General features: G+C 32.6%; 1 protein-coding gene across 2 annotated transcripts in view; it reads right to left on the bottom strand.

Annotated features, from left to right (window-relative positions):
• Positions 1 to 17,217, bottom strand: part of LOC110380291 (5-hydroxytryptamine receptor 1) — a 137,868-nt gene extending 120,651 nt beyond the window's left edge. For both annotated transcript variants that reach the window (XM_064040051.1, XM_064040052.1), the window contains exon 1: positions 16,798 to 17,217. The gene's annotated coding sequence lies outside the window, so the exon portion shown is untranslated. The remainder of the gene's footprint in view (positions 1 to 16,797) is intronic.
• Between the last annotated feature and the right edge of the window lie 6,786 nt (positions 17,218 to 24,003).

The following is a 24,003-nucleotide window of genomic DNA, read 5'->3' as shown; positions in this document are numbered from 1 at the left end:
ATATGTGTAGATGACGGTTTATCGATGTAAGATTATCTTGTGTTGTGTGGGAAATCACTGTGAATCAGTTTGGGTTTTCTTTTGTTGTTTCAGTTTGATAACGAGAACTAATAGGTATATGGGATAGCATAGTAAACTGATTTAGAAAAAATATAGCTGTGTGCTAAACTCATTGGTTTCAAATTATTTCTGAGCACTTACTTTATGATATACCTACGTTTTGCAAAACGTTAACTTATTACAGGTGGCTTTTAACTGAAAAAGTGTCTTTCAGACTTTTAAACAACTGATTCACATCAGTTGCAGACTAAAAATACAAATAGCTTCCATATTCAAATCCAAAATGAAACACAAATAAGTAAAATAATTACATACTTTCATGTGTAAAAACGAACCGCGTACAAATTCATCGCGGAACATTTGATACTAACCGCTGTGAGTGCTACATGATGTCACACATTTTAAACGTAATCTGTCAATGTATATCGAACTTTACAGTAATTTCTTGACACAAATTTATGACATTACACATACCATATTTAATAGGCAAAACTGTTTTTTTAAGGAAACAATCTATTTAAATTATGAAAAAATAACTTAGCTTCCGTATTCAAATCCAAAATTAAACACAAATTAGGCTTACGATAAATATTTGGGTACAAACCACGTACAAATTCAGTGCGGATCATTTGATACAAACCGGCTATAAGTGCTAAATGGTGTCACACATTTACTACGTAATCTGTCAATGTACACATATTTTGGTTTATAGCCGTGTAATAATCTGATAGAACATTATGGCAGAATGACGTATAAAACTGTATTAGTTGGGTATAAACGGAGTAGGGCATTTTCTTTGCCCTTGGTTGACCATGTTATGCAAAATATATATGTTAATGTAGTATTTTATAAATTGGTTACACAGTATAAAAATAATGAATGAGTTAACTTATTGATTTTGATATTTCTTTTTCTTTCAAATTTAAAAAAAAAAACTGTTTAGATTGCAGTTTCGACATCATACTTACTACATGTTTTTAGGAATGTGTATAATTTATTTTAAAATTACGTGCACATCTTTATAAATTAACATGACACAGCAAACAAAATGCAAATTGCGCCACAAAATCAAACTACTTCTGTTCCTAATTAAACCATTACAAAAATAATACATTTCTTACTGACAATAGTCTTAATAATGAATAAAATAATCGGCCATCAATACACGACAGCATATTATCCAACAAATACATTGATTGCCAATGATAAGTCGATTAGATTACGTATACGCGTCAAAAGATGACCTTTTTGACCATAACCAGGTAAATAACACGTGTTAGCATATACAACATAGTGTATAGGTATATAGTTTATGTAGTTAGTAAAGGAAATCATTTTAAAAACAATTGCTCACTATATTTCTGAAGGCTCAACCAAAACTCTTGCTTCTATTTCTTTAGTTTAAAGAACTCACATAGGTACTCGTAAGTTACTTCTATGACAAAAATTAAACACAAGTACTTTTTAAATTGATTAATGTTTCAGGACATAAGTATAAATATATTATCCTCTATCCTTTCATTCGGAGATTTTCTTCGGCATTTACCTAACATTAGTACTGACCATATTTCTATCGTATTTACTTTGTTTTTACTCACATTCACAGTAGAATTGACAGACCTTCGTATCTAGTACCATCACGAATCGTAAACTATAAGTATAGTATGTGGCCCATGAATCATCAATTGAGAGCTACACTAAAGAAGACAATTAAATAAAGTATTCAAAATAATAAAAGAGAAATACCTACTTTCTTCTAGTCGTGTCGACGTGTGTGTGTGAGGGTCATGGTGGTCTAGCAGGTAAAGAACTAACCTCTCAAGTATGAGTGCGTGGGTTCGATTCCAGGTCAGGTCAAGTTTCTATGTATGAACTTTCTGAGTATATATGTTGGACACCAATGACTATGTTTCGGATGGCACGTTCTCATTTCCATCATATACCAACCTTATTTTTACTCAAATTTACAGTTGAATCGACAGACCTTCCTATCTGCCATCGCGAATCGTAAATCATATAGTATGTGGGCCATGAATCATCAATTGAGTGCTGCACTAGACCTTGATAATCGTGAGATTCTCGCCTTGTCTGTATGTAGTTGTCGTGTTATGTTTTTATTATTTGTTTACACTATTAATTTGAAAATGTGACGTATTGACACTAAAGAAGTCACGTTATGTTGAAATCAGTATTTTGTCGCCATAACGACTGAGTATAATAATGTTTGGGTCACAGACAGGTCCAGAGCCTGTTAAAGGACATCATAATATACTACGTTTAACCCAGATGGGGGAAGTGGTCCTCCCCAGACGTGGTTGAAACTGCAGGAAACAGCTAGTAAGTTTACAATGGAACTCAAGTCTTCAATTTCATGAAGTAGGTACCTAGCTATTCAGTAGTCATTCAGTAGACTGTTCTTTATGATTTATTTTTAAGTCTCTAATAAATCAATCATGTCAATTACTTACATAATAATGTCATGTAGTTATCGACACGATCATTCAAGTAATTAGTGGTGTGAAACAAAATAATCAAATGCTATCAGAAAAATTGTTGATTAGTCTCTGTCTAATTTAAGTTTTTCATAACGGGATTATTTTTACATAACACTTCACTACATATTATTAGGTACAGTACGAGTTGTTAAACTATGTTGAAATCGGCTTCCAGTCCAACCAGATGTAGCTGAGTACTAGTGTTTTACACGAAATTACTGCCTGCCCAACCTCCTAAATCCAGTTACACGGTCAACCCGATAACCCCGGTAAGATATCTTATAGACATACGTGTCTATAAGATATCTAGACTCAACTTCTAGATACCTATATATTGTTCCAAAAACTGATAAAACAGCTACAATAGGCCTAATAGCACCTGGCTAACTGTAAAACCTTTTTTGTAGGTAAAGGGGAATCTACTATCATTACATCGGTATGTATCAAACAAACGACATTTACTTGGATCGATGTATAGCTGTCATCAATCATTACCGAAAAAACGCACAAGTGAGAGTCGGACTCGCCCACCAATGGTCCCGTACATAAAGAGTTCAGGAATAGACTTTTAACATGTGTATGTAAAAATAATGTATTTGTAAAAAATAATAAAAAATATCCTTAATACGATACTGCATTCGACATAGTAGCATCAATTTCGAATTTTACAAGCGGCTGTAAAAATAGAGACCTACCTATTTAAAGATTCAACTACAAACGTATAGTTTTGAGGCAGGCGGACGACACCGGTTTAGGGATAAAACGACAAGGGTTCAGTTTTTTTGGTATGGGACCCTAAAAATCATTTTTATCGAAATCGAACCCGCGACAGCATACCGATTATCATTGAGTGATGTGAATCAAACATCGGTAAACACGTTTACTTGTCATTTGACGTAAATCGATATACAAGTTGATATCGAATTATCGATATTTATATCGACGCCGCGACAATAGAATTTCAAGGCTTTGAAGATTAGACTATCGGATGATTATTGTTTTCGATTTTGTTAATGGTTTGCTTGTATTTAATGTGAAATTCAAAGTTCCATTGCTCAAAAGTAATAGGTTTTTTAACCAGGTTGTATGGCCTTTTTTAAGAATTTCTCAATGAAAGCTAAGAATCTGAAACCATGACAGTGAATTCGCACTTTCACATACTTAAGTGTGGAATAGTATTTGTAAAAGACGAGAAAATAAATATGTTTTATATAAAATTAACCCCACTCAGATACTGTCTAACTATTTCAATGATTTGATAATGAATTTCAGAAAAATCATTCACACCGATATTCAATTCTCCAATTCATTCATTGTCCGGTTCAAAAATACACGAAGAGTAGGTAAGCAAATACTTACGTAAATTCAAATTAGACAAGCGTGCATAATATTGCATAATTATAGAAAAACGAGAAGGCAAAGGTTTAAACTAATAAAAAAAATATTTATTCAAAGAATTTATGAATGTAAAGTAGTAGCTTAAGTTTATAAACAAAGCATAGTGATAAAATGATAAGACATGATATTTGCAGAAAACAGTGATTGTGCCATAGTGACAGTAAAAAAGAAGATAAATAAAATAAGACTAGTTTTTGAGTTAGAAGAAAGAAAGAAAGTAAATAAATATTTGAAAAATAAATAAATGTTTTAGAATTCAGCCAAAAAGTCAAGCCGATTTAATTTAATACTACAAAGATTTCGGATTGCTGAAGATCGAGCAAACTGTCGAACCTTGGGGGAGGCCTTTGTCCAGCAGTGGACGTCTTTCGAGTGATACGACAAAAATTTCGAAATATTCCAAAAAAGTAACAAAAATAAAGCAGAGATTACACTTTTAAATGTGGGTTTGTGTAACATAAAATTTAAATAGCAAATCATGAGACCATACAAGTGGTTCGAAGGTCAAATCAAAATGTCGATGAACAATAAAGTGTAATTTAGTGGTTTTAAATATACTCAAAATAGTTTGTTATCTGATCTGTAAGCATAAAAATAGGTTTATGTGTATTTAGGAGTGAAAACTAGAGCTATTCAACTTTATTAATTTAATACTTAAATATCATAGAGTTTGGCTCTAAAATATAGTCAATAATGCTCTACAATGTCAATAGTCAATTTTGGTTCTTAGATACTTTTCTTGACGCATCAGTAATATACCAAGTTACTTCAAAAACCATCCAGTAGTTATGTTAATATAGAATCATTATAAGAATTGTCTAGATTTGTTCCACCATCTTAGTAAAAAAAATAAACAAATAATGGATCCACCACTACAGTGAAAATGAGTCCTAAGCTTCAACTAACAATATTTGAATAAACAATGATAACCAAACATGATAATTTAATGTATCTACCGTATCCGGCTTGTATCGATATTTGCTTAAGGTATTTACATTCCTTTGTATGTAAGTAAAACCTATCAAACAATAAATACTCTTGGGTAAATAAGATTCTTCGATGGAAAGCCGTAAGGAGTTTGAAGTTAATTGTTACTTATATACTATCCTCTAACGGCCCACATTCTATCATCATATCCCGAGCCTTTTCCCAACTATGTTGGGGTCGGCTTTCAGTCTAACCGGATTCAGCTGAGTACCAGCGCTATACAAGGAGCGACTGTCTATCTGACCTCCTCAACCCAGTTACCCGGGCAACCCAACACCCCTTGGCTAGACTGGTGTCAGACTTACTGGCTTCTGACTACCCGTAACGACTGCCAAGGATGTTCAATGACAGCCGGGACCCCGGGATTGGCCCACATTGAACATGATCTAAAAGGTTCCTCAATCACTTCTTGCCCGAGGTTTTTGGATCACCAGGAATTACAATATAATCTATTAGGTTTAGTCTTTCGAAGTTAATTTTAAAACACATTACTTTTTTATGTCACAATTAATATCTAATTAAAACTTAGCCTCAAATTAATATATCCGAAATTATAATCCCGAAAAAACTTAAGTGAACTCCTAACCCATATAAGATAAAGCTATCTAATACATTTAAACATACAAAAAATCTAAGATAACTCTCTTCACAAACATTCACAGTATTCGTTATCCCGATCATTTGAAGCGTAATAAAAATATAAACTCGGTCTTAACGAGTATCCCGAGTGAAGGAATACTGAACAACTTTCCCAAATAAATACTGAAAAGCAAGGAGATGCAAGAAGGTATTAGAACTCTTTGAATTTCTTGAAGAAAGATGTCTAAGTATGCGGATTCAATTTCTTTGGATAATTATTGGAAAAACTGCTTAATAGGCTGGCGTTATTTCATTCAGTTGGTACGTCATGAAACCAAACAGACAAAGTACCTAAGTATGTAATATTTTCTCTATATAATAAAATTAGGTACTTAGGTATTGTTCTCAAGCTACATACATAGGTACAGTATAATGTAACAGCAATTTAGGTACTAACCAGATCTGATATACTGAACAGAGCATGTTTACTCTTACATCAGATATTACGAGACTATATTAAAAAAAAAACGTAAAAGTCAAGGAAAAGTCTTACAATTTGGAAGTTAACCAAACATCTAAATAATGCTCAAAAATATAAGATTACTGAAAAAAATAAATTATCTTCAAACGCAATAATTCTACGCTAAAGATAATTAAAAGTTATTTAGGTATTTAAATAAAAACTATTTGCTTATAGTTTGAAGAGATTTGATGCTTATAATGAAATCTAAATAATTTGAATATACTTACATATTTAACGAATCGTAACGAAACATCAAAGTAAGATTGTTTATAATTGAAACATCTGATTGGATAAAAGGAAGTTATGATTTAATGAAAGATATTATAAATTCCTGTCAACGGTTTAGGCTTGGCATAACATCGTAAGAAATGATGATGATGCACTTTTCATATCATTTTCTTGAACATGTCATCATCCTTCATCAGCCTACTGCGTTCTATCTAGAAACAATTTCAGCCATCATCACACAGAAACTATTTTCTGCGTATGGCTGAAGGTTAGCCCTATAGGTATGTATTGCGGATAATTTTCATCCAAATTCATTCAAAAAGTATTTCATAGAAGAGTAACAATCTTTTGTGTGATTATGATTCCACTATTACGAAGACATCCCAAATAAACGTGTTCTTACGTTCAGCTTGAGGCATCTAATTTTTGCCAGCAGCCTTCAACATTAAAAACAAACAAAAAAAAACGTAAATTCAAAATACAAGAACAAATAATAAACAAACAAACGAGCAAGAAACAGCTAACTAACAACACCACTAATGACTTCAAAACAAAAACAAAACAATTTATTTTTGATTTTCCCAAAGATAATTCTGAAGGAAATGTCACTCAAATTATAATCTCTCAAGGGAATGACTAACGCAGTTTTAGAAGATCCAAGATTATTTGTGGTTAGAAACAACGGCCAACAAATTTATTACTTGTCGTTTTCCCGCGGTTTTATTCGCATCCCGTGGGAACTACTGCCCGTCTCGGAATAAAATATAGCCTATGTTACTCGGGAAGAGTGTAGCTTTCCAACAGTGGAAGAAATTTTCAAATTGGTTTAGTAGTTTTGGAGTCTTTAGGGTACAAAAATAATCAAATAAAAATTTATACGTCTTTCTTATAGGTATGTATTTTATAGAAGTCTAGTTGTAGAGTGCAAGGTTTATGTCGGTCAATAGTTTGATTGGGCTCTTAATCAATATGGTAGTTTGCACATTGCAACAATGAGGCATCGACCGACTTTTGATAGCATTCACAATCTATAGGTACCTACCGTCTATACTAATATTATGCTGCTGAAGCTGAAGACTTTATTTGTTTGCTCTTTTAATCTCAGGATCTGCTAGCCCGATTTGAATAATTCTTTCGGTGTAAGATAGCCCATTTATCGAGGTAGGCCATAGGCTACTTTTAATCCAATTTTTATTGCAGAAGTTCCTCCGGAATTCCGGTGAAACCGCTGGCAGAAACCAGTCGTAAAAAATCGCCTATAAACTAAACTTGGCCACGTATAGGTAAGCCGCAAGTTGACCGACAGTTTAATCCCCAATCTATCACTGTTCTGAGTATAGTCACAAATATATACTTTCCTATTTCAATTCACTTTTCAACTTAACTGTCCTTAGTGTCAGATCCCTTATCTATCCCAAAGGGACCAAGTAATTCTTCCGGAATAAAAACTAGGCCACGTCACTTTAAGTATTTTGACCCAGAAATTAAGTACCTTGCTTTATTAGCGAGGATATACAAACAAACAATCTTATTAGCGGATTTTGAAGAACAATAAGTACCTACCTACTTAACATGGAGAATTCAATGATCTGCTTTATTAGATATTTCTAAATACCCGGCAGTGGATGGATGCTTGGCGTTCCTTGGGAGGCCTACGTTCAACAATGGATGGTAATTGGCTGATATGATGATGATAAAATACCAGTAGTTCTATGACAGTTTAAGTATATTTTTTAACGTTGATTTATAGGTAGGTAAGCAGATTACGATTTCAACAAAAACATATACATAGGTAGATACACTAGTTTTACATATCAACATAATTAAATGACATATTAATAGATACTAGGAAACAGCACTTACCATTGGATATAATCATTTATCTTAAGATAACTATATCAGATAATGTTTTTATGATACGAAATAATTATGTTCTACAGAAATTATATTCTCAAGGAAATTGCCGTACTGAAACAATATTAATTAATTGTTTGTCTATATTTAAGTGTAATAAGGCAAAGGATTACCTTCGTTTAAGAGTAAATGTTAATTAGTGCTGTTATTACCATAATCTCTTTATCAAAGTTTCCTTCTTTCCTGGCTGTTTCCCTGAAGGCATTGAATCGTTTATTGAGAAAACCATTCGTTGGCTAATCTGAATTATATTTCGGTTTAGCAGTTTTGATGTCTAAAAGTTTGACACCTCTGATTTAATGCAAGCAAGAGCTCTACTGACGTTGCAAACCCTAGCGTCAGAAAAGAGGTTTTATATTTGGAACTGTATTTAAAAATGTTGAAACAATTTTCACGATAAGTCATTAAAAACTCTGTGCCCCTCTACAACCAACCTCCCAAAAAGAAAGCCACTCAATATTGATGTTTTTTTTATGTTTTACTATCACCTTTCTTTCTAAATCCTACCCATGTTCGTTTTACCTACTCCATAATCATCACAAACAGATATGCTACAATATTGCAACAAAAATATTGAGGTAGGTATCCGACCGCTCCGCGCTGTTAGTGTGACGGAGCACTATACAAGAATTGATGGAAATGCGCAGCTCACCGCAGTTATGTAGTTGTTGTTTCAATTTGATCTTAACAGACCAATTGAGTCTTCCTCTATTTAGACGACCGTGGTGCTGGCTATTACATCTTGTATTACAAGTGGGAAAAATATGGCTCTTGGCTCTTTGTTTGTGTCAGTGCGTGCACGGTTTAAAGATATACCGTCCGATTTGAATAGAATTCTGAGATGAACTGTCCGATTTGAATAGAATTCTGAGATATATACTGTCAGATTTGAATAAATGATTCTAATCGTAGATCTGGCCTTCGTTCTGTCAAAATAGTTTTGATAACATCAGCGTGACTGATTTTTGAAAATGGTACAAACAATTTTGTGCAATTTAAGTAATTTTTGGGAGCTGTGGTACTTACCTACCTACAATCATTCAGTCCAGCAATCTGTTTATGTATTCCTTCAAATTATGTGAGTAGGTAATAAGAGATATGATGAAGAATAATGTTGCATAGAAAACTATCGAATTGGTTCAAATAAAATGTACAGGTAACTTTACCTATCTATGACAGCAAAAATGTCTCGTATTTGCTTTGGTATATTTTATGATTTTTTATGGCAGTAAAAACATTCTTTATGATACAGCAAGATCTGTAGCCTCCACATAAAATTGAGACACAATTTTAGCTTGAGAAGAATTTCTGTCGGAAACAAGATATTTTGAAATTGAAAATAATGCAAATACCCGTCGGATAGAATATGTATTATTGATATTCCTTTCCAATACGAGCGTAGGTGGAATTTTAAAAGCATCGCAAGTTTCAAAACAAAAATTCTTTATACCTACGTTCTTTGAATTTTATTAAGAAAGTGAAATAACAGTATGACCTTTTCTTGAGATTTTCAAAGACGAAAATATGACAATGTCTTTGAACATATTTACTTTAGGAAAATTATGTGTGCCATTTTTTTAAGTTTTATGTTTAAATATAGGTGAAAATTCTTTAGAAATCCTCAAAGATACAACAATAAATAATATCTGTTTCCATTGATTTTTTTGCATTTGTTTTCATGAAACACACATAAGCGTATGTTTAAAAGACGTTCTTCGATTCATGTATAAAATGACACTAAATGCGTAGGTAATTATTTCCTTCATTTACACAATTAACATAGGTACTAGGAAATGTGCGTGCTATTAAATAAAACATGAATTGAAAGTATAAAATAAAATTGTACTATCTATGAACATTGTCAAAACAAAATCAAGTAGATTTTCATTTGTTTATTTCGCTTTTCACACTTTTGTTTGAATTTAGAATTGAAAAAAAAACACACAATTTCTCTCTCATTTCTCTCTCATAGTTTTTTTTTTCAATTTTGTTCAAACAAGATAGTGTGTCAAGATTCCTGAAAATCAAAGTAAAGATATTTTCCATTAGACATTTCAGAGAGGTGTCATTATATTGTTGAGAAGATCTCAAATCGCAATAAGTATTACGTTTCAGTAAATTAACGTTTTCAGGAAATTCAATGTAAAATTCTGAGGAGCCATTCAATAGCTTTTGTTTACAAAGTGTTCACCAATTATTTGTAAATGAACAGCTCCGTAATTCTTGTTTCTAAATAATTTCTTCAAATCATTGCTCGTTTCTTTTACGTTAAATTCGTCTTTGAATAGGTTATCTGCTGAAATGTGAAATGTTTTTGTTATTGTTTACTGTCTATTTATAAACAATATTAAAAACTGAGATTTTTTTTCTTTTTGTTTTCTGTTTATTTTTAATCTTTGGAAAAAAACATATTTTTAAGCGTGCATTCTATAAAAAATTAGAGCATTGTTTTACTATCTTTAAACAATCATTCTTTTATTATTTAACACAACTTTAAATATTTATTTCATAGTTTTCAAAGACTACGATATATAGCAGACCTGAAAGTATGTACTTAGTCGTATCTTTATATCATCTTATTCACATTTCTATTGCTCCCAACTGCAAATACATTAATGCACAATTCATTTATTCCGGTAAAATCAACTGCCGAGTTTTTCATAAAAATAGCTATTAACCAATTGTTTAAATAATATTTGTGTACAAGCAGTTTCCGTTTCAAGCTGTCTCGTTTGTCTGAGACACGAGACATGAAATTAATATTCAATTATGATCAGGGTCATGTCACCAGACATAATAGGTAATAAGTATTGTATTGTTGAAAAAAAGAGTTTTCTTCATTCAGTCTTCCTTCTATAATATTCATTTGCAATATGTTCAGTTTACTACAGATTAGACCTATTTTTGTAATTTTATATGTCTAGTCAAAATTTTGAATACAGAAGGAGAAAACTATCATTGAATTTTTTCAACTGTGTACATATTAATGCTCGTGAAAAACGTAATAAGTAGACTTATTTAGTTTTATCCATTAAGGTCAAAGTCAATTGTTTTTTCAAAAAGGCGTGGTTCCAAAGTGTTGGTTTCATGGAGAAGAACCGGCAAAAAACTCCATGGAGACTCTTTTACTTTTAGTATATATACTTTTACCTGAAATTCGTTTTTTATCTGTACACCTGGCTTATAAAGTAAACAATCTACTAGTATTTACTGAACTTATACATTCAACATAAACAAATAGACAGAACAAACAATAGTATTCAGTGACGTAGGCGCACGTTTTGTCACATTTCATTAAACAAACATTAACATAAATTAAATTACGATTGTTTTGCGGATATTTTCACATATTTACTTAGTTTTAACAGTTACATGAACATAATTTATAAAGAATATTAAAAATCAGAAGAGTTTAGTTGTTTGCACGCGCTAATCTCAGAAACGACTGGGCCGATTTGAAAAATTCTTCCATTGTTTGAAAGCCCATTAATCGAGGAAGGCTACAGAGTATATTTAATCAGGGTGCGTGGAATAGTTCCCACGGGACGCTGGTAAAACAGAATCTAATATTAAATAAACTAATAATCATGCAAAATCCGTAGCTAATGTAATAAAAACTACATAAAACTGAACACAGATAAATTAACAAAGAAATTGTTGTCCAAGAGGTTTATTTTAACTTGTCACCGTGACGCAAAACAACCGGATTCAGGTAACATTGCATTATGAGGTGCAAAAACTAAACACGGTATTAATAAATATTGTAAAGGCTTCTGTCATAATGTATTTATTAATCAAATCCATTAATATTGTAAATGCGTAGATTTGTATGTGTGGCTGTTTGGTTTCTTTCGCGTAAAAACTGCTGCATGAATATTGAAATGCATCAAGCAACAGAACGCAATAAATGGCGACATCTAGTGGACAAGATCAGAAGGAGTCACGATCCTCAGCAGTGAGGGATACGACTAAGAAGAGAGAATGTTGACGAAACTTGACAGTAATTCATCAAGCTTATACATATACCAGAATAACATGGAGGGTAAAGAGTTCAAGATGCGGGTGAAACCGCGGTTGAAAGCAAATTGGGATAATAAATTAATGTGATTAAATAAGTCGAAGTGAAGGAAAAACAACAACACTTCTTTCTTATTCAAAACTTGGACAGAGTCAAATCATGTTTATGCTTAAGGCATTTTTGATTTCAAGCTTATTTTTTCCTCTAGAAGCAAAGAGATTTCCTCAGGAAATTTTCCAAAATACCTTAAAACTTATCTTCAGAATTCTGTCCCGAGCCATCAAAACTAGTATAAATAATCAGATTTTTAAGTAAGAATTGTAGAAACAATTGTTCATATCCTTAATACACAAAACAATAAACTATGTGATGCATATAATAACTGTTTCACAAGAAAAGCCTTCAACATAGTTAAGATATATGTGAGAACCGTTTTAAGTAAATAGCTTCTCTCTAAAACAATGATGTATTTATTAGCCAACAACAGTATGACGCAAATACCTACATGCACAGTTTTCTGAGAATGTCACTGCCAAAGGGACAAAGAGCATGCTTCTTTTAAATAAATATTGCACGCTATATCGAAGTCACGGTGACTTGGTTGGTAAAGCACCAACCTCTCAACTATGAATACCTACGTGGGTTCGATTGCAGGTCAGGCAAGGTCTAATGCAACTTAAATATGTACTCAACTGCATTTCGTTATACTGGAAGCCGACCCCAACATAGTATAGTTGAGAAAATGCTACGTACATATATTCTGAACGTTCCTCATCCAAATTGGTACCTCTGATTTAGTGCGAAGGGAAGCATTATGGGGATATCAAATCATGACAATCACCAATAAAGTCCAGCCAATCACGATTAAGTCATGTTTATGTGATTGGGTAAAAACGAGCTGTCAGATCACATGATAAGCGATAAACGCCGCTCGTGGATACCTATAAATACTTGAGAAGTAGCTAGTTCGTTGTCGGTCTTTTAAAAGGGAGACACAGCTATGCTACGATATTCCATCATGAAGATCCAGTTCATATCTTCTAGCTCCATCATCGACAGTAGCATATTATTATATTGTCATCAGAAATACATACAATCTTCATGACTTAGTTACATATCAGACAAGAAGTCGACAAGCATGTTAAAAAGAGAGAATGCCACAATCAGTACACAATATGTAGAAAGAATGGGCTTCTATGTAGTTTCAATGATGAACTGTAAAATATTCTGTTTCAGTCTTAAAATTTGCACAAAGTTTTAAACAAATAGAAAAGGAATTCAGCTATGATGTGTCGAATTAACTATAAATGGTCACTTAAAACTATGTATTATTACACTTTGTTTGGGTAACGACTGTGACTGTTTTTTCTTTGCTTGTTTTGTGTATTGTTCTTCTTAAATAGGCAAAATGCCTGACATTTATTACTACCTGGTTTCAGTGCTAAGCTAAAGACTATAATTTTTGAGACAGAAGTTTTTTTTTGACATGCAGACATTATGTGTGTATTCTATGCTAGAGTTGTGTCTAAAATAGTAGTCTAGAAATAAGTTTTCAGCTAAGCATCATCCTTTTCAGCACTCTTAATGTTTGTGCTAATCAGTAACCTACGTATTTGATTAAAGCCTTTCAATTCCAAATTAATACAACATAAACTGAACTTTCTTTACCTAATACAAATTATAATTTAACGGAACAATAATGCCAAAATTTTAAGCCCTGCAAATGAATAAAATTAAATAAATGAAATTGTCATACCTAAATACTTTTTACAAAACTAACATCTGCGCTTTGTAGGTAGTTCACATTTTGTTCGCAACTAAGCCTCGCAAAACGTTTCATCCACACTAGATATTTTGTTACAATTTCAGGCAACGGAAAGTTTTAAACGTTCCGCACTTTGAGTTAAAATGCAACCGAAAACCTTAATTTGTGTGTTGTTTTGTGGCTTCCACGAAGGGTTACTTTGGTTAATTTAACTGCTGTGGTTTATTGTTGGCAAAATACATAGGTTTTGATTAATACCGAATAATATGGATTGAGTCATGAAATCATATCATAATTCAGTCAGCTCTCTGCCTGGTTATCTATCTGAGGTATTTTAAATTTTTACAAAGAAACCGGGAGGCCGATTGTTAGTAGTATTAAACCTCCATGTTTATTTCTGTACATAAAGTTATTGTCATCCATTGCAACAGCGACTGCTGAAAGCATTGTTATAAATCCATATCTCATTCCTACCACCAGATAAAGGATTTTATTATCCTACCCTAAGGCGCTATTCCATTGGTTAGTGCCACTTTGCAACACTGTGACACACAAATGTTTTTTCTAGTTTACTCGGTCTAGCAAACCTTAACAAATGACATGCGAACATTTTTTAAAATGTCCGCAAAACACATGCTAACATAGGACTCGCGCCGATGCGTACACAGTTTATGTTCGAACCAACTGCTCGAACAACTTTGATAGAATCTTATTACATACATATTTAACAATTGTTAAAATACTGCAGGTGTCCACGATAAACAGAAGAAAGGAAGAAGTCCCAATGCTAACATTCCATTTAGTCTGAGTACTTGATAATCAGCATTTATCAGTAGCACTGCGCATTTAAACGAAGAAAGGTAAGTACCATAAGATTTATCATAATAGGCGCAGATAATGAAATACTTACTGTTATATCTTTCTATGCTTGTAATTAGTCACACGCTCACGACTGCTTATAAAGATTTCCTTAGGAAGATACTACAAAACGCGAAGGAAAATATTCCATTACATTCTGTGTTTCTACTGAGAGTTTAAGATCTTAATGTACTAGTAATACATATAATGCATGTAAGTACATTAAGACACTACACTCTCTTTCCTATTGGTACTAAATTAATTCGTTTTATACTACTTTTTCTAGTCCTACTGAAATAGTTTTTCCACCAATTTAAATAACATTATTTTTTCAAATCCATATAAACTCGTAACGTAAAAAAAAGTGTAAAAAACTTGAAGATTCCATTAAGCTGTCGACAGTGACGTCCAAAATTACCGGGCCGTAATGGCCGCCTCTTTTTTACAAAGAAGGGGGTGGATATTGAATTAATTATCGGGGTAGAAACCGAACCAAACCAAATTGTAAGTAAAATAATCTAATCTAGAAAAAAAAAAACACAGATAAAAAACGAAGATAGCATTCAATTAAAAACAAAGCCATAAAAACTAAAGGATTTACTAAAAAGTTCTGTTAACAGAAGATTATTTAAGAATGTTAATATAAAAATATTGTATGGAAGTATGTTTGACAACGTATTACGCTTTCATGCGCATTTAAATAAGAGAGGCACGTATATTTGCGTCATTTGATAAAAACTCTGTTGATCTTGACAATGACAGAATACCTGTAACAGCTTGACTTTGATCATCTGACTGTATTTTCAAATAAATATCTGGAAAATATTTTAATACGTAGATTGTATTTACATGATCTTTGCATCATTGATTATGCAGTCATTTAAGAGCTTGCCTAATAATGAAGTAATTGTAGCTTCCTATCACAGTAACCCTAGTTTTTTGTTACTTAGTTAGCAATAGTGTAGCATAGAACCGTTGTTGTCTAAAATGTATACAGGGATAATCGTCGGTTAAGTATATGTCACCATTACTTTCAGTAAAGTGGTCTCAAACGGGCTTCAGCGTGTTGGCTTCGGCCCCACGTTTTCCTTTCATAATCCGGGACCATATGTATAGTGCCTTGATCCGGTAGAGACATACAAGATAATTTTAACTACAGAAATTAGATATAAGTACCTAATATAGAAATCAATTAATAAAAGGCGTCTGAAGCAAAACTCATCCTTCTAAAATAAATCACTTATTAAACAATGAGCAATTGATCACTGAGGATTCAATTGTTACCAGAGCAACACTTCTACGCAAAATTTCTATAAGAAGGTAGGTATTAGAATCGAACACGATTACCGTCTCATAGCTTTTTTATTTACCTATGACGGCATATTTTCAAGTAGTAGGTACATTACATCATAATAAAAACTGCTATGACCTCAGATGCCATTGATCTATAAGCATGGTATAATAAGTACCTACTTCGGTATATACAAAGCTAATATTTTAACTGTTCTTATAAATGTAGCGTTAGGATGCGTCAGAAGGGTTTTAAGTGAAAATCTAGGCAAATATGTGTGTAGTCAATTGTCACCTTTTCTAGTATATTTGCTGGTTTACTAATGACGTCATGAATTTTGTATTTGGTATACGATAACGTATGATTGTGGTGATCGCGTGAGAACGGAAGATATGCTAGTATTTTTTTATAAATTAAATTATAATTAATTATTTTTTTATTCAGAATATTTGTTTTTAATTGAGGAAGAAAATGTTTAAAATGATATTTATTTAGTTAAGATTTCTGAGCAAGTAAGTATTAGAGATGCGCAGTTGCCATTGGACATATGAATTTAATTCCATCTATTCCGCTTCAAGGTGTAGTTTTTGTATCCAGTTTTTGTCCAATATTTTGTGAGCACTCATTTTAATATTCAAGTGACCTCCAAGAAACTAATTATAAAGTTTCATCATAACTTACATTTTTTCAGCTCGCCGCAACATTTCTTTGTCCACAAACTGTACATCAATTACGTTCAATAACTCACAAATATACAAACAATTTCACACTCAAAGTATTATTAATTAAAACTATCTTAATTCAATACTATTAAATGTATTCTTATCAAAATGTCAATTCTTTCAAATTTGTTCGTCTGACGCACTAGAGATAAGATAAAAATACGTTAAACAACGAAAAAAAAAAAACTTTGTTCTATAATTATTTTTTTTGTATCACTGTCTTAAGCACAGCACTTCACGTTCGTTTTTTTATTTACAATCACATAGATGCGTGTTCGTGAACATGTCGGTGACGTTAGACGCGCCGCGACGTCCGTCCGAGACAATATTCGCGGGCCAACTGAGGGCCAAGCCTCGACGCGTGTCGCCGCACTTCACCTGTAGCGCGTTCCATTTCAAACATATTTTCTCGCTTTATATCCAAATACCCAAATAATCTCCACCGATAATGTTCCAGTATTTTGTGTTCGAAATTTGAATTTAAATTAATTTCGAACTTAATCGCCAGTATAAAAGGCTAATCAAATAATCCGTTTGTCTTTGTAATTGCTGCTTGAGCTGCCTTATTAGTCATTTGTTTTGTTTGAGTAAATATTTTGAATAATATAGCAAACGTTTTGAAACCGTAGGATTTAATTGGTTGGCATAATGTCACATTTCAGAAATTCATCCCTAAAATCCAAATACGCAGCTGTGATTTTGCAGATTACTTACGATTATTTTTATTTCATTAACAATAAAAAAAAATATGTACTAAACGGATTTCCACGAAGCTATGCACCAAATTACAAGAAGGGGTTTCAGTCTGATGGATATAAAATATTTACACGAAGGTTGCGTGCTTCACCTTCGATCACACTACTTCTTACCATCAGCTGAAATGCTTAGTTGTTAACTGCATACATAAAAAATCTAACTATCCGAATTGAATAACTCTTTTTTGATAAGTCGGCTAAAACTGTTTCAAAAACCATTTATTCAAACTTGGCTGCAAAACAGCACTTTTCTAACATCAAAAATTTTACAAGAGACAGCCCCCAAAACACCCACCCTACAGCACAGTTCTTACTGGGAAGAGTAATTGCGCAACAAACTCCCCAGGAATTTTGCAATAAAATGTATAAATAATATTATATGTGGTAAAATTAACGCTCTTTATTTACTTAACCTCTTCTGTCACGGTTTTATAAAAATACATGGTTAGGTTGGAGATAAAATTTCTCACGTCCGGCAGGTGTGTTCCTGTCAAATTAATTTCAACATCAAAGTTATTGGGAACAAACCTTGAGTATCGTTTTTCACTCTGAAATATTTTTTTAATGGATATTTTATGATGTTAATATAAAAAAAAAACTTTCAAAAGGAAACATAGGTAATTATAGGTACTTAATACTGCGGACGTTTCCGCCTGATCACTTCCAATTTTTTGCGCTAAGATAATAAGATTGCTTTTTTGCGTAGAGAAAATTCCTAAAAGACCTCACCTATTAGGAAGTCATAATGACATCTACTTGAAACCCACTGAGCTACTCTTTCTGAAGAACAAACAATTTACTTGATGATGGTCAGATGGAAGTGTCTCAAATATAACTTAAGTACATCCAAGCAAGTCTTTAAAACTTAGGTATTTCTGTAAAATTTTTATGATTGCAAAAAACCGTGAGCATAAGTATTACTATACTAAATATCAGCAATACCATAGCAATTTAGTTACTACACAACACACATCTAATCGTCCAACCAGAAATTACAAAATGAAGTTTTTACAAAAGCAGCGACAAAATAATGCGTTGACCAACAAAGGACATGCAAGCCTAACATTACTCCGTTCATTGCTATCAATATAAAATCAGTCATTTTTCTTATAAATAACAACACTGAAGCGTTAATGTTTCAACATTTAACTTCAACTTAACGGTACATTAAGGTTCAGTACGAATTATGTGAAACTAGTGTTTGAATATGTAAAAGCGCAGATATGTTAGAGAGCAGAGCAGAATGTTATCCACTGTGAATTTTGCTTTTACATTGCATGTCATTGATTCATCATCATCATCATCATCAGCCTATAGCAGTCCACTGCTGGACATAGGCCTCTCCAAGTGCACGCCACTGAGATCGATTTTCGGCTGCTCGCATCCAGCATGTCATTTGTTGATTATTTCAGCGCAGGTATTTAAAAATTACTCAGTGAAAAATTCTGCTCTGCGCTCTGACATATCCGCGCTAGTCATAACTATTAAGTTTTATTAGACCATCTTTCATGGTTTGACTAGAAAACCATTGTTGCATCGTTAAAAATGATTACCATGCATTTATCTGTTGGCTTATTATTTATGCAACTGTAGGTATTTTTCTAATAGACATACATGTAGTAAATAAGGATTTCCCCACGATAATTATAATGTGATTTAATTTACTATGTGTCATAAACATTGTCGTTTAATTGAAAACATAGATAGGTATGTCGTTACGTATATTGTTAAACAATTTCGTTTCGTCTGTCCGTCTGTGAAAAACTCGAAAACTGATGAACAGTTTTTACGTAGTTCATATACCTAGTTATATTCACCAATAATACTATGTATTTCCACTTTTGCAAAGATATCAATTTTATGATTTGTTAATTTATTGTTCTAAAAGATACATTTAAGGCGCATATTTTGTAATTCATATTTAACATTACCTATCTTTATTAATAGCACCAAAAACGCACTACAATAAACTTACTTGATTACGTGAATACTTCATTCATCAACCAAAGTTATAATCAAATTCAGCTTTCGAACACGGAATTCTAACATGAAAAATGAATGTACCAAACCAATGAATAAATAGGTACGATTTAACTATGAACACGCAACGTTGATGACATGATTTATAGAGGTCAGTTCTTCACATATATGATAATAAATTATTCTGATTAAACCGTGATTTTTATCTGTGTACAACATTTAATGAATTGTGACTGAATGAACGGTAGACTAACGTCATATGTTGAAAATTGATTTCGTGAATGTGTGAATATGTTTTGTCGCAGCTAGTATAATGACTTTACATAGCTAGTATGTAATGACTAACTTCTGCTAGCGGTTTCACCTGCATCCTGTAGGATATATTTCTCGCACCCGAATAAAAGATAGGTAAATAGACTGAGATAATTGGGCTACCTAACACTGAAAGAATTTCACGAGTCGCATCAGTAGTTCCTGTGATCAGCGCATCCAAAAAGAAGTACAAAAAAACTCTTCTGCTTCATAAAATTATATACATAAGTAGGTACAGTGATAAGAATCGACATAGGTCATAACATACCTAATTGATAAAAAAAACTATTATCATAGTCAACGCTGATAAAAATGTTTTTAAACATAATTTGCGTAGCAATACAACTCGATCATCTATTAAAGTAAAAATATTATCTACTGCCATCCAAGAGTCCCTAAAAATTCTACTATCTTAAGCAATAATACTGAAGCTGTAAAAAGAAATTCGCCTACAGGAATATTAAGGTATTAAATTACGGGACACTTTTTTATAGACTAAAATGAAAACTCAAATTATGGCTTCTCGTATATTTACAGTAATTTATCGTTTTATCGTCACGTCAAGATAACTTTGCAGAATAATTTATTAAGACTTGCCACTGTAGTTCGTTGCTATAGAGATTTTTGAACGAAATCTTATCTGTGTATAGACGAAGTCGATTTATTTCGTTCTGATACCAATCCGCTGTCGATTCGATATTTTCTACGATACAGTACCTATTTCTCTAACTAAAGCATTTATCGTTGTCTGAACTGAAATATTGGTTTTTATTGTTTGTTGTTTTGCTACTTCAAGGTCATGTCATTTATCACGACCTATACATAGAAGTATTTTATTTCATACCATGTCTTATTTTGTTATGTACCGTGAGGAATTTAATTCTACCAAGACCTACCTCACTAAAAACCATAAATACTTCTGTCAGGCTCTCTTAATATATACTATTGTAATACATATTATTATAAAACTGAAGATTTTTTTACATGACCGGTTTTAAAAGTTTTTAGTACCTATAAGATATCCCAGTCATCGAGAGACGCCATTCAGGCTTCTTTTATCCCAGTAGGTACGCGCTTACTAGTTCCCATGGGACGCGGACGAAACCACCGGCGAAAACAAATGAAGTGAAACCTTTTCGAACACGGTTTTAAAAAATATGTTATGTTTATCGTTGACTCCATTATTGTTTAAGGTTAAGGGACTTTAGCCATTAGAGTTGTTATCTCGTCCAGTAACCGTGTCAATTGCTTCAAACATCAGTTTGTCAAGTCATGGACTCGGACAAAACCCTAATTATAATTGAGAATGCTCTCAATTTTAAGGTCGTTTAAGTTAACTTTAAGGTCATCCCATCAGATTACTTCTTATTTTTACACGCTTTTTTTTAGCCTTTTTAGGGTTCCGTACCCAATGGGTAAAATGGGACCCTATTGTTTTCGCTCCTCTGTCCGTCCGTCCGTCCGTCTGTCTGTCACCAGGCTGTATCTCTTGAACCGTAATAGTTAGAGAGCTGAAATTTTCACAGATGATGTATTTTTGTGAAAACTAGAATTAAATAAATTTTTGGGGGGCTCCAATATAACAAACGTGTTTTTTTGTCCGTTTTATAAATAATGGTACGGAACCGCACTTTGCCGGTTTTTTAACAATTTCAGTACGATTTCGAACTAATCAAAGTAGGTTCGTAGTTGCTTAGCAAATAGCAATTAATTATGAAAGAACATAATCTCATTATCCTAGACTCTAAGACTTAGACTAAAAGCTATTGTAATGATGTTACATTATCAATTTTAATTGGAAACAGAAAGTCTTTATAGAATAACTACAAACGGAATAGTGGATTTCAATTAAGGTAAGTGCTTTTTGGATTTCACTTAAGTATTAAAAATACTGAAATGTTTTAAAACAATCAAATCGCCGTATATTTTTGTTTCAAGGGAACTTATTCTCAAAGCCATAATCGATTATTATTGTTTTCGAAACTCGATTACAATCGTATTTTGAGTTCAAGTTCAACATTCTCACATCTCAAATTGGCAAGCCAAAATCGAATCGCGATCAGACTGATATACTGTTATTCCTTCCGACATTCACCTTACCTACTGCCATAAAAATGTATTCAGCCTCAAAGAACGACTACTACTATTATAAAAAATCTCGCGACTATTTTCACTCTAACGAGTCGTATTCATGGTGCCAAATTACCTCTTTGCACCAAATTAGGTTTGAGATCGAGAATGACGTGAATAGTAATTCAGTAGTAGGTGTCTTTGACTACGATAGTAGAATTTATAGTGCCTCGGCAGCGTTTAAAGAAGACTGATGGCTACCGATCTATGGTGATTCTTCCTTACAGGGACACAGCATTTATTCATATAAAACGCCTTTTTATGTACACTACGTAAGTACATAGATTCATATTCTGTAAAAATGCCATATTCTTGGAAGAGTTTCTATTCTAGGAAGATAAATGCTGATGTTTTTCGAAAGTTCAGCAATTGATTTATATTTGGTTTATATTGGATTTTAGTGTAGGTAGTAAAGTAATAACATTTTGGTGGAAAGCGTCACAGAAAAAGATGTATACTTTATATCTGATATTTGAACAATATATTCTAATCCGATTTCTTTTCTGGTATAAAAATGAATGTGTGGTACATTTCAACGTCATACATTTTTTCTTTCAATGACTTTTTTAAAATGATGTGATTCTACAAAATTTCACCTTAATTTAGCGTTTCCTTCTTTTCTCCATTTCAACATATTCAGAATAATTTTGGAATCGTTAATTGCATTCATTGTGAAAGGTACACGTTTAGAAATGATTTCTGGTGGAAATAAAATTAAACCTTTTGGGAGTGATAAAATGTTACGTGAGTGAAGTTTTATTGATTTAGTTAATGAGCACGTTTGCCGGTATATTGGTTTACAGAATTTACAAATTTTGGTAATAATGATCGATGAGAAGGAAAATTTTTAGGTAATATGTTAGTATTATATAACTATTTTTATACATTATATACATAGATAAATGAAAACTCTCTTTCTGTATAAAATATAAGTATGAAAAATCTACAGAGGAAAATTGGTAAGCTTTTACATATTTTTTTATTTGCCTGACTCTGTTTTTTGTAAAACCTGTACAAAGGATAGTGACACAAAAATGCAGTACGATTATCCTTATCAGACGGGATTGTTATCATCAAACAAAAAACATTATCGGCGCATAACAGCTGTTTTTGTGGTGTATTAACCTAGTTTTTCAAAAAATAGTCGTAATAACAATAGCCGACCTCAAAAAAGCCTTTATTTAATATCAGGTTTTTTGATAAATAATTAAAATAAATGTTTATTTCTAGACAGTTATTGTACATAGAGCTAAAACCGTTGAGTTACAAAATAAGCTCAGCACGTATCTTGTGGCTCTAAATTCTAAAAAAAGTATCTAAAACTAAAATACTTAGCTTTTTATCTCTAATTGCAGATTTCTATACCATCTAGCCGTTGTTTTCCGATCCGAGATTTTGTCACAATTTATAATGAGTCTAATAGCAAAATGTTATCTATAATCCTAAATTAATGACCAGATAGGATACAAAAATCCACCGTAACTCGACTAAGAAGATTACCTCTACCTCGTTATGTTTTAAATTCTTACCTTTAACACAACAAAACAAGCAGTTAGTAAAGAGCCGGTGAAAAAACATTAAATCAGCAACCCGACATCTGTATATTTTCGCTAATTTAATTTATCAAAAACATTTACAAATAGTGTTTAAAATCTCACATGCTGATTCATTCACGTACGATGCTATTATAGGATCTTGTGTGCATGTGTGCGTGCGCGCATCAATCTCCTTCAATCAGTGTTTGCTGGATCCAAGAACAACAAATACTTAGTGGTGTGTGAGGTGCGTTTGAGAGCGATTAGCGTGTTTTTGTGAGCTGATCGCCTTTTGTTTATCATCATCATCAGTGGATTTTTGTCTACTGCTGAATGTAAGCTACTCCCTATAAGCGCCAACTATGCCAGTCTTGGGAAGTCTGCCTCCATATACTACCCGCATAGAATGTACCTTCCTTAAATTGCAGGTGAGTTTGTTGCGTCACTTTTTCC

The sequence above is a fragment of the Helicoverpa armigera genome, chromosome 21 (assembly GCF_030705265.1).
Source record: "Helicoverpa armigera isolate CAAS_96S chromosome 21, ASM3070526v1, whole genome shotgun sequence".
Classification (NCBI taxonomy): Eukaryota; Metazoa; Arthropoda; class Insecta; order Lepidoptera; family Noctuidae; genus Helicoverpa; species Helicoverpa armigera.
This window is presented reverse-complemented; position numbering and strand designations above follow the sequence as displayed.